This window comes from Taudactylus pleione, unplaced genomic scaffold (genome assembly GCF_031769625.1).
Source record: "Taudactylus pleione unplaced genomic scaffold, aTauple2 ptg000393l, whole genome shotgun sequence".
NCBI lineage: Eukaryota > Metazoa > Chordata > Amphibia > Anura > Myobatrachidae > Taudactylus > Taudactylus pleione.
Window position 1 is genome coordinate 13,335,843 of NW_028284794.1, and position 12,046 is coordinate 13,347,888.

The following is a 12,046-nucleotide window of genomic DNA, read 5'->3' on the forward strand; positions in this document are numbered from 1 at the left end:
TGGAAGACTGGCAATCAAACAACTAAAAGACAATCTTTCTGTGGTTATAAAACTGGCTGATAGGGGGAGGGGGGATCTTCCTGCAAGACAGGGAGGACTATATAATGGATGCAACAAGACAGCTGCATGACCCCAATATTATACAGTATTGCCGGGGGATCCAACTACCCCTTATCGGCTAGAATTGAAAAAAATATGCTACTTGAAGCATAGACTGAGAGTGTGATATCTGAAAATGAATTTCACTTTTTGTTTAGTTACACCCTACCACTTTTTATCACTTACCTAAAATACACAAAAGTTTAGTATCATCACCGGGTGTACGTATAATTTCGGTTAGTGGTTCCCTCATGTCAAGTTTATCACACTTCGCTGATGTAATGCCGGCATGCATTCGATGCGTCATGCATACCACCTTCAATTTTATATAAAAGACACCAGACACATATTACAAAAGACTTTTGATATGCACTGGAAAAAGGGGTGGGGCTTTCTCATCCTGGATGTCAAGGCACTCTATACTAAAATACCACATCAAGGTGGTATAGAAGTGGTCAGCTACTATTTAAATATAGATTTAAATTTGCCATCATGTATAGTCTTACAAACAATTATTTTCTATTTAACGACACATATTTCTTAAGCTGCATACACACGTAAAGATTTTCTGTCCAACCATCCAACTAGTTGAATGGTTGGAATGAAAATCTGGTAATGTATGGCAGGGCTGCAACTAGGGGGGGACTAGAGGTGCACGTGCACCGGGTGCCAGAATGCAGGGGGTGAAAAAGGGCTGACTCACGGTGGCTTGGGGGCTGCAGATTCAGAAAACGGCCATCCAAAAATGTCTGCGCCAAGGAGGAGACAGATGCTAGAGGTCCTTACTGGACCGCTAGTGTCTGTCTCCTCCTTGGCGGCCGCATGGACTCTGCTGAACACGGCCATCCAAAATTGCCCGCCGCCAAGAAGGAGACAGGCACTAGAGGTCCTACTTGATCTCTAGTGTCTATCAGGCCAGCACAAGTGCCGGGAGAAGATGCTGAAAGCTGCATCTTCTCCCGTGAAACCCCCTGGCAATGAGCATTAAACCCCCTGGCAATGAGCATTAAACCTCCTGGCAACAATCATGTAACCCCCTGGCAATGAGCATGTAAGCCCCTGGCAACAAGTATGTAATCCCCTGGCAACGAGCATAAACCCCATGGCAACGAGCATGTAACCCCTAACAACGAGCATAAACCCCTGTAATGAGCATAAACCCCATAGCAACGAGCATGAAACCCCCTGGCAACGTGCATGAAACCCCCTGGCAATGAGCATGAAACCCCCTGGCAATGAGCATGAAACCCCTGACAATGAGCAGGTAATTTTAAAGTAATTAGAAGCCTTACTGTGGGGCATAAAATGGTGTCATGCAAATATGTAAGTGGGACTTTGGTAAAAGGCATTACAGTGTGTGGCATGTGTAATAGGCATTATGGTGTGTGGAATAATGTAAGTGACTATACCAGGGACATTTGACTAGTGCACTGCCTTATGGAGGAGCAAGGACAAAATCCAGGTACGGGATGGGAGGGGGTGCAAAATTGCTGCCTTGCATCGGGTGACAGATATCCTAGTTTCGGCCCTGCATATGGGAGTAACTGATGATCAGCAATTTGCTCCTAAATGCCAGAAAACAGAAGAAAATGGTCATCAGACAAGTTTGTTAAATGTTTGATCTAAACAATTTGTTCAAACAACAGTTTTTGTCCATTTTCCGGTGTTTGGGAGCAAATTGCTGAATGTTATTTGCTTTCATACCTTACCAGATTTTCATTCCAACCAATCAACTAGTTGGATGGTTGGACAGAAAATCTTTATGTGTGTATGTACCTTTACAGTCACTTGGAATGGCCATGGGGAACAGGTTTGCGCCTAGTTTTGCGAACCTCTATTTGGGCCGCTTTAAAGAGAAATACATCTGGAGTGGCCCATATAAAGAGAACCTGGTCCTCTATGGCCATTTCAGAGATGACCTTTTTATTATTTGGAAAGGAGGTCACCCATGAGCACAGGAACTTGTTAATTATCTGAAGACTAATGAGTTTAATTTATCATTCACCCACAATTTTGATTTTGACATTGTTCATTTTTTTGGATATTACATTCTTGGTTGGGAATGATATGGAAAATGTTAGGATATTTTTGAAGAAGGGGTTACACAGATAACCTTCTCAAGGAGCAAGAACCTACGCAGAATCTATTTCTAGACTTGATCTCTTGGAACCTAATTCCGAAAAGACAATCAAACCTAAAAGAAAGAGGGTAATTAATTCCAAGGTTAAATCCTTGGATAACGTTATTTCCTCCATAGAGTCAATTGCACTTATATCTACATTTAATGTCAAATCGAAAGAAATCAAGAAAATAATCTTCAACAACTTTGACACACTAAAACAAGATAAAATACTAAATAATTGTATTGAAGAAAGATCTAAGGTGGTCTTTAAGAGAAATACAAACCTTATTTATAATATAGCTCCAAGTGGCCTTAGATCAGAACCAGGTACTCAACAGAAAACCTGGTTACCATCAAGTCCGTTAGAAAATTATTGTTGATATAAATCTGTCTACCTAACCTGTAAATATACAGTGAATAGAACATGTAATATAACATCTAGGATTAAATTTACTAAAAGTCGACCTTTGGTCGATTTTTGGCCGATTTTTGATCAATTTTGCGTTTCAGGTTCTAAATCACGCACTTACTTTTTTTTTAAACGATGTAAAAAAAAACATCTCTAAATGAATGTGTGATTTAGACCCTGAAACACAAAATCAACCAAACATTGACCAAAAATCGACCCAAATCAACTCTCAGTAAATATACCCCTAAATCACACATTTATTAACAGATGAGTCTTGACTTTTCCTACAAACGCAATGGAGACTGCACAGGTCTATGCATTGTGGGAGTGGAAAGGTTCACAAACACAAAAAGGGGAGGACACAGATTCTGCCTCCTTTGTTTGGGAGAATCTACGTGGATATTTAAATTAGATACCTTACATCCAAATGGACTTAATGAATCCCTAGAGACTATACATGTTTGGAGTAAATATCATACATTTTGTGCGGCACTTTTGGTAGAGAGACAGGCGGTTTCTTGCGAGGGGCGGCTGTCACCGTAATTGTCCACCCTTTCTCTGCCATATTTTGTTTCATGATCCTTGTGGTGGACTGGTAGCCTGTGAGGGACGACTGTCATCTTGACTTGCCAACTCTCCCTGCCCTCCCATTTGTTTCTTTGGTCAATGTAATAGGCCCTTTATGTGACTAAGGTCCCCTTACTCTTGATTGGTATCTTACAGGAAAGTTATTGATATGTGAGATATTTTATATATCATACTACATATTATCATATTAGCATATACTGTTCAGAAAAGTTAACAATTAATATACATACAGTACGTAAAATGGGTCCCATATACACAGAGATTCTATTTAGTTATCATATAAAAACCATTTTGCTCTAAATAAATGTTACCTTACCCTATATAGGTCTCAAATTTACTCAACTTGTTTCATGGAAATCAGTATGATTTACCGCCAGACCCATGCCCGGCGGTTGGAATCCCGACAGCGGCATCCCGGCAGAGGAGGAAATCCCGATCGTCCTAAGGTAAGTATTGACTAACCTATTTCTACCCCCTAACCCTCCCTTAGGGGTGCCTAACCCTAAACTTCCCCCAGTGCCTAACCCTAATCCCCCCTCTAAGTGCCTAAACCTAACCCCCCCCTTCCCCGCCGCCTAAACCTAAGTCCCCCCCGGGGGTGCCTAACACTAACCCCCTTTTCCCCTAGCCTAACCCTAAACTCCCGGGGGGGTGCCTAACCCTAAGTCCCCCCCGGGAACCCTAAACCTAACCCTCCCCCCCGTGGCTATCCGCTTCGGCGTCCCTTCGATCGGGATACTGGGCGTCGGGCTCCCAGCGTATGTCTAATGACAGGCGTCAGCATATCAACGCCTGTCATTAGACCTTTGCTGGGATATGATAGTCAGGAAGCCGGCTGTTGGGATTAGGTCCGTTGGCTTCCCGACTGCATACCGTTTCATTATACCTTAAGTACAATTTGTTTACGAGTATTGAACATCTGCTTACTGTTGCAAGCTAATAATTGCTTGCTGATGTAAGTGATGTATAGTAGGGTTTTGTTAGTATGTATCTGAGAGGTGAGGTCCCCAACTCGAGTCTTCAAATAATAATTTACTTTTATTTGATCAAATTTCAAAACATTTCGGCAACAATGGAATTTGTGTTTCTAGGCTACCAAAACAAATTGTTCATCAATTACAATCACTTTCTCTTTAGAACACACAAATGAACAATAGCGATTTCTTATTTTTATTTTACCGGAAATCCACTGGAAACCGCAACTACAGCTTTTCACACGAACCCTGCAAACTGAGAAAATGAGTGCATCCAACACCCCATGCAATACAAGGAAATTAAACACTAAACAAGCATTTTTATTAACACTCTCTATCTAGCTTTTCAATAAACTACTTATATTTTTAAATTAAAGTCTTCTATATTTCTTGACTAACTCTATATTGTTCTTACACTTGTATCTGAGCACGAGACTTTAACAAAAGTTCAGCGCTATTTTCAGTTTGGTGCACCAAGCGTTGCCCGGGTTGCTGACTATCCATAAGACTATAGTGTACAGGTCGGTATGATTTACCACCAGCCATGCGGCCGGCGGTTCAAATCCCGGGGATCCAGACTATAGACAGACAGTAATTAGTTAGACAATGTCTAGATAGACACCAGGGGCCAAATGTAATAGGGTGTCAGTTTTAGTAACAGTACAAACTCGCACTTTCTCGCACTTTTAAAAAGTGCGAGTTTGTACTGAAACTCGCAAATTCAATAGCCTGCGAACTTTTCAGCTCGAGGCTACTGCATTTGCGAGTACAGGCGTGTTAGGAATATGTAAACTGACACCTTTTAATGCGAGTAGCATTAAAAGGTGCGAGATTTAGAGAAGCCATCACAGATCAGTGAGATCCGTGATGACTTCTGTGTGTGTGTAAAAAAAAACAACGTGCACCCCCTCCCCAAAAGCATACCCAGCCCCGGGCTTTATAAAGCCTGTTCTGGTTCTAAAAATACAGGGTCCAAAATGCGTAGGGGGCCCCTGTATATTAAGAACCAGCACAGGGCTTTGTTGAGCTGGTCCTGGTTCTGGAAAATCAGGGGACAAAACGAGTAGGGGTCCCCTGAAAATTCCAGAACCAGCACCAAACTCTGTCTAGCGGGGGGATAATGCCAAGCCAGGGAAAACCTTTCACCGGGTTCCCCGGCCAAAGCATTACCCCTGACCTAGTCAGTTCAGGCCGGGGATCCCTGGGGAGTTGGGTACCCCCCCAATAAAAGGGTACCCCTCTCTGGGGCACCCCAGGCCTAGACTGATAGCCCGGGGCTATCCCCGGCACCCTAGGGCGGTGGGTGCCGGGTTGATAGTGTAAAGTGTAAAATTAAATTTTCCATATTGTCTTTATTTGTAGAACCACAAGTACTAGCAAGTCTCCCCTGTATGCTGGTATTTGGAGAACCACAAATACCAGCATGCGGGGCATTAAGGGCCCGCTGGCACTTGTAGTTCCACAACTAAAGAAATACGTAAATAAACAAACATACCCCGTGAAAGTAAAATTTGAATAAAACATACATGCTCACTCACACTCACACATACTCACCTAGTATCCGAAGTAATCCATAGGGGTGTACCTGAAAAAAAAATCCATACTCACCTCTCCTGTGCGTAGATCACGTCCTCTTCTCCAAGTAGGCAATCCAGGGGTTAAAATAAAAAAACGCAAAAAAAAACCCGATCCATATGGACTGAGCAAAGGTATGTGTGTACAGTTGTACACATACCTTTGCTCCACCTAAATGACCGGGGCACACGTGTGCCCCATCAGTGAAGGGGCCGCCAGCCAATCAGGGAGCATCTCCGTTGGAGCAGCTCCCTGATTAGCTGAATGCGGCCAGCCTGTGTCTCCCATAGACGTCTATGGTAAGAAATCCCCATAGCCGTCTATGGTGGGAACCGCTACATCGTAGCCGCAAGATTAATTGAGGTTAATCTTGTGGTTACATCAATGATACAATGTCGCGACAAGATTAACCTCAATTAATCTTGCGGTTACGATGTAGCGGCTCCCACCAGTCCGTATGGATCTGGTTTTTTTGTTTTTTTTTCATTTAACCCCTGGATTGCCTACATGGAGAAGAGGACGTGATCTACGCATAGGAGAGGTGAGTATGGATTTTTTTTTCAGGTACACCCCTATGGATTACTTCGGATACTAGGTGAGTATGTGTGAGTGTGAGTGTGCATGTATGTTTTATTAAAATTTGACTTTCACGGGGTATGTTTGTTTATTTACGTATTTCTTTAGTTGTGGAACTACAAGATCCAGCGGGCCCGTAATGCCCCGCATGCTGGTATTTGTGGTTCTCCAAATACCAGCATGCAGGGAAGGCTTGTTGGTGCTTGTGGTTCTACAACTAAAGACAATATGGAAAACTTGTTTTTACACTTTACACTATCAACCCGGCACCCACCGCCCTAGGGTGCCGGGGATAGCCCCGGGCTATCAGTCTAGGCCTGGGGTGCCCTGGAGAAGGGTACCCCTTTATTGGGGGGGGTACCCAACTCCCCAGGGATCCCCGGCCTGGACTGACTAGCGGTCAGGGATAATGCTTTGGCCGGGGAAACCGGTGAAAGGTTTTCCCTGGCTGTGGCATTATCCCCACGCTAGAAAGAGTTCGGTGGTGGTTCTGGAATTTTCAGGGGACCCCTACTCGTTTTGTCCCCTGATTTTCCAGAACCAGGACCAGCTCAACAAAGCCCTGTGCTGGTTCTTAATATGCAGGGGCCACCTACGCATTTTGGCCCCTGTATTTTTAGAACCAGAACAGGCTTTATAAAGCCCGGGGCTGGTTATGCTTTTGGGGAGGGGGTGCACGTCATTTTTTTTTTATTTAAACACATTTTACATAAGTACACACAGAAACATGTACATATCTCATGGATATGTGCATGTTTCTGTGTTAATCTGACCTGCTCAGGATGTACTCGCTAGCCTGAAGCAGGTCTATTATTTGGGGACTTTTGGTAATCTTTTTTTTGCGAGTCTGAAACAGACACTCTATTACATTGGTCGAGTTGATTGTTTTCAATTAGGGTTAGGTTTAGGGTTAGGCACTTACTGGAAGGTTAGGGTTAGACACTTACCCCCACGGTTAGGGTTAGGCACTTACCCCCACGGTTAGGGTTAGGCACTTACCCAGACAGTTAGGGTTAGGCACCAGGAGGAAGGGTTAGGATTAGGGTGAAGATTAGGGCTAAAAAACAAAAAAATAATTGTCGATCATTTTTGTGTTGACCATTTTCATGTCGAACTTTTGACCCTGTCGACCTTTTGTACCTGTCGAACTTTTTACATGTCTAACTTTAGTGTGTCAGACTTTTGTCTATGTCGAACTTTTATCCGTGTCTAACTATTGACGGTCTAACATCTGGTGTCTATCTAGACATTGTCTATCTAATTACTGTCTATCTCTTATACCACACCCCAAATCCCGACAGTGACAGCCCGACAGAGGTGGAAATCCCAATCGTCCATTAAGGTAAGTATGCTAACCTAATCCCACCCTCATAACCCTAACCCACCCTTAGGGGTGCCTAACCCTAACCTCCCCCCAGTGCCTAACCCTAATCTCCCCTCTAAGTGCCTAACCCTAATCTCCCCTCTAAGTGCCTAACCCTAATCTCCCTTCTAAGTGCCTAACCCTAATCTCCCCTCTAAGTGCCTAAACCTAACCCCCCCTCAACCTCCCCCCGGGGGTGCCTAACCCTAACCCCCCCTTCCCCTAGCCTAACCCTAATCTCCCGGGGGGTGCCTAACCCTAAATCCCCCCAGGGAACCCTAAACTTAACCTTCCCCCCCCCCCCGTGGCTGTCCGCACCCGGCTTACCTTCGATCGGTAAGCCAGGTGTCGGGCTCCCGACGTAAGTCTAATGACAGGCGTTGGGATTTCGATGCCTGTCATTAGACACTTGCAGGGATTAGAGAGGCGTGAAACCGGTGGTCGGGATTCCGTCTGTTGGCTTCCCAACTGCTTCCCATAGTGTACACTATAAGGCAGGGGTGGGGAACCTTTTTTCTGCCGAGGGCCGTTTTGATATATATAACATTATTCGCGGGCCCGGTGCAGGCCACGCTCCATCTGTGTGACGTCACATGGGGGCGGGGACACAATCGCCGGTGATTACAGCAATGCCCAGAGCATCCTGAGGATGCTCCGGGGAGCTGTAAGAGCAGCGGTGTGACCTTCTGAAGCGTCCTAAGGACGCCCCAGGCAGCACTGCTGCATAGATCCTGGCTGCAGTGTGCCATTCTAGGCATCCTGCTAGCCAGATGAGGCTAGCAGATAAAAGCTCTGGGGCCCAGACCAAATGATTCCAAGGGCCTTATACGGACCCCGGGCCTGAGGTTCCCCATCCCTGGTCTAAAGCAATGTTCTCTGTTCCAGCCTCTTATTCAATTTTAATTGAAGTCTCCTTTATAGTAAATCTCTCTCTGTATCCTTAGTGCAGGTATTTAGCTGAGATTTTACTGGCAGACTGTCTAGTTTCAAAGTAATATGTAACAATTTCATTTTCTAGCGATGACGTCACTGTAGCAAAGATGTATCAATTAGCAAGAAAGTTATTTGTATCTATTTCATTGATGTGTGTCCAGTCTGCTCTCCTTGAGGTTGTTTTTAGTAAAACTGACTGTCTGGGTAGCATAAATCCTCTATACATTTACAGTTTCTGACTGTATAATTCCTGCAGTTGCTATGTGGATCTCTTCTGTGCAGCAGTAGTATAATAACTCCTGGCGGGTTGGGTATGAAATACAGATGGTTACAAGCCGCCGGTTCAAGTCCCGATGAGAGTAGCCCGACAGATCAAAATCCTGACGCCGGTTCACAAGTATATTTAACCCTTCCCTCTCCCCTGCTAACCCTAACCCTCGGGGGTGCCTAACCCTAAGACGCGGGGGGTGGTGCCTAACCCTATGTCCCCCCCCACGTGGTGCCTAACCCATACACCCATCCCTGCACCCTAACCCTCCCAAGGAGTGCCTAACCCCAATACACAGCTCCACCTGGGCCATGCCTTCCTGGGATATCGGACACACCTCCGTCAGTCGGGCTGAAGCCGGGAAGATAAGATGATGACTCTGTTGTCTTGGCACTGCCTCCAGATATGACCTCCGCCTTGTCCTTTCACTGGAAAAGCCGCTGGGTATACAGCGCTATGGTTACATCAGGAGGAGCACCTCCTCTGTACAATATCCTCAGCGAACTGCCAACTGCCGCTCCCTTCCCACTGTCACCTGCCTGACATTGGTCATGTGACCTGTTCCTGCCCTCCTGAGCAGCTGCAGATGCTGCTGGGACTGGTCCGCACAGTGTTAGGCATAATACCTTGCATAACGGGGTATTACACTTACTACAATTATAAATTGTTTATTTCAAATGCTTAATGTCGCTATTATCATTGGTTCATATTTATATAAGTGTACGTATATGCTCTGTGGATATAGATCTATATGTACCCAACCCGGGCAGCTAGGACACCAGGCTCACTTTTTAATCTAAATAATGTTTATTGATTACTGCTGTTTAGCTATTAGCCATGCCTAGAGAGTAAAGAAGGGGATGTAGGTCATATCCCAGCGATCGAGATGCCAGTGCTGAGAATGCAGGCATCGGAATCCCGACACCAGTTAGAATTCCAGGGCTGGCATCCTGAACGTAAATATTGGGGTTAGGGGAGGGTTAGGATTAGGGTTAGGATTAGGGTTAGGATTAGGTACTAGTGGGAGAGTTAGGGTTAGGCTGCACGGAAGAGGGTTAAGCTGCTGGGGGATGGTTAGGGTTAGGCTGTGGGGAGAGGTTTAGGTTCAGGCTGTGGTGAGGGAGTGTTAGGTTTAGGGTTAGGGTTAGAATACTTACCTGCAGGTGTCAGTATCCTATCCCTGTCGGGATTCTGATCACCGGTATCCCAAGCACCAGGCAACGCGTTCTCAACCCTAACGGAGACAGGACCCAGCATTAGAATAAATACAGCACCAGTTCAATGTGCTGTCAGTCTTGAGAAAGTCTCCTGTGGGATGTAGTTTGATGTAGTCGCACAAAGCTGGTGCTTACCAGACCGGTGCCGAAATCCCGGCAAGGGTCAGGATCCAGGCTGCAGAATCCGCACGGCTGCGATACTGATGGTAAGTATTGGGGGTTATTGTTAGGGTTAGGCACTAGGGGGAGGGTTAGGGATAGGCTGTGGGTGGAGAGAGGGGTAGGTTGAAGGAAAGGAGGAGTAGGGTTAGGATTAGGCTTAACTTACCTGCAGGCATCTGCATTTCAACGATCGGTATTCCAGCATCAATATTGTAACCACAGGTTTTGTGTGTGCCAGGCTCGCGTACCCAACCCTTTCCCATTGCTAGGAGGCGAAACGCATTGACTACGACATTTCCAGAAGACCGAGCCTCGGCCTATCCGATCTCCATTGCTAGGAGAGGAGTTCCTGGAGCCCTGTTTCCCACTAGTGCAGCTGCAGCATACCGGACCACTATGTTCATGCCCACACCTGCTTACACCAGGAGCACCGAGAGGTGACCTACTCTGCCTGTGTCACCCTGCTTGCTAAGGAGAAGAGGATTGGAGCTCCTTTCCTCTATGAGCACAGCTAAGGCAGCCTAGATCCTTTCCCTCAGGCCCGCAGCATTACACACTGTGAGTGCTGCAGGAAGCCTGTCAGCTGCTCAACAGCCTCTGGGGCCCCACTGAAGTAATATCTACTTTTCTCATAGATACCAGCGATTATTTCAGTGCTACCACAGGTGTGGACCCTGCTTTGCAGATAATCTAAAAGGGATCGCAGCCACCCTGAAACAAAACTGGTAATTATTCAGCAAAGAATTTAAGTGGACTATTATTATTAACACACTTAAAGTTTCTTGCACTTATAATATTGCTCCATACTAAGTGTAATTGCTATGACGCATAGTAGAATATTGAGCTCTTTTAATTTTACTTGGATTCCAGTAGAGGGTGAGTTTCATCATTGCATTAAGGAATATACTTCTCATAAAACAAACAGGCCGACTCGGACAATATATGCTCAGTAAGCTATCCTGACTGCTTGCATGCTATTAACCATCTATATGCTTATAAGCTGTGATTACTGTATGTGTCTATTGCTTGATTTTATCCAGAGATATTTAACTAAAGGAAGATAAACCGTAACAGATATAATTTTTATAGTTCTTTTCATATATGATGTATTATATATTGTGTGTATTTTATGTGTTTCATATTGATTTTTGAAGAAAACTTTTTTTGAGCCTATGGGCTCTATTTATCAATCTTTTTTTACTAAAATAATGTTAAATGTCAAATTTTCAATTGTTTTAGATATACTTCATGGTATGAGACTCGTATATTGCTTAATGACCCTCCCATTGTTTTTGCCCCTTCAGATTAACATAACATTGAGGGAAATTTGACTCGATTTTTTTGTGAGGATAGACCACGTCCAAGGAGAGAATTTGGGCTTTTTTGTCTTTTCTTTGTTGTATATGAACCAAATTATTATATGTATGATTGGTATATGTTATATGGGATCTCAGCTTGAATTGTGATATTATGTTTGTCTATGCTCTGATGAATAAATAAAGATTGAAAAAAAAATAATGTGAAAAAGAGTGTTTTCACACCCTTTCACATTATTTTATGTTCACTGAAATGTATTAAAGGGCTTTTGAAGCAGTTTTCGTGGATAACTACTCCAAGCCCTTTAATTTGCATTTCTTTAGCAAGCAGATCACATTTCCCATACTTGTAAGGGAAATGCGATCTGCCTGACTTTCACTAAGGAGGGAATTGTGAAAAAAATACCTGGTGGGGGCCCTGCTATAACAATGCCATCTGGAGAT

The 12,046-nt window shown here is 44.4% G+C and overlaps 1 protein-coding gene across 2 annotated transcripts in view; it reads left to right on the top strand.

The window, feature by feature from the left end:
- The window catches only part of LOC148507490 (P2Y purinoceptor 6-like), a 41,795-nt gene that overhangs the window by 11,391 nt on the left and 18,358 nt on the right, over positions 1 to 12,046 (top strand). The window contains exon 1 of one of the 2 annotated variants that reach the window (XM_088446060.1): positions 10,947 to 11,011. The exons of the other annotated variant lie outside the window; for it this stretch is intronic. The gene's annotated coding sequence lies outside the window, so the exon portion shown is untranslated. Of the gene's footprint in view, positions 1 to 10,946; positions 11,012 to 12,046 lie in introns of those variants that run through there. 2 annotated transcript variants of the gene reach the window in all.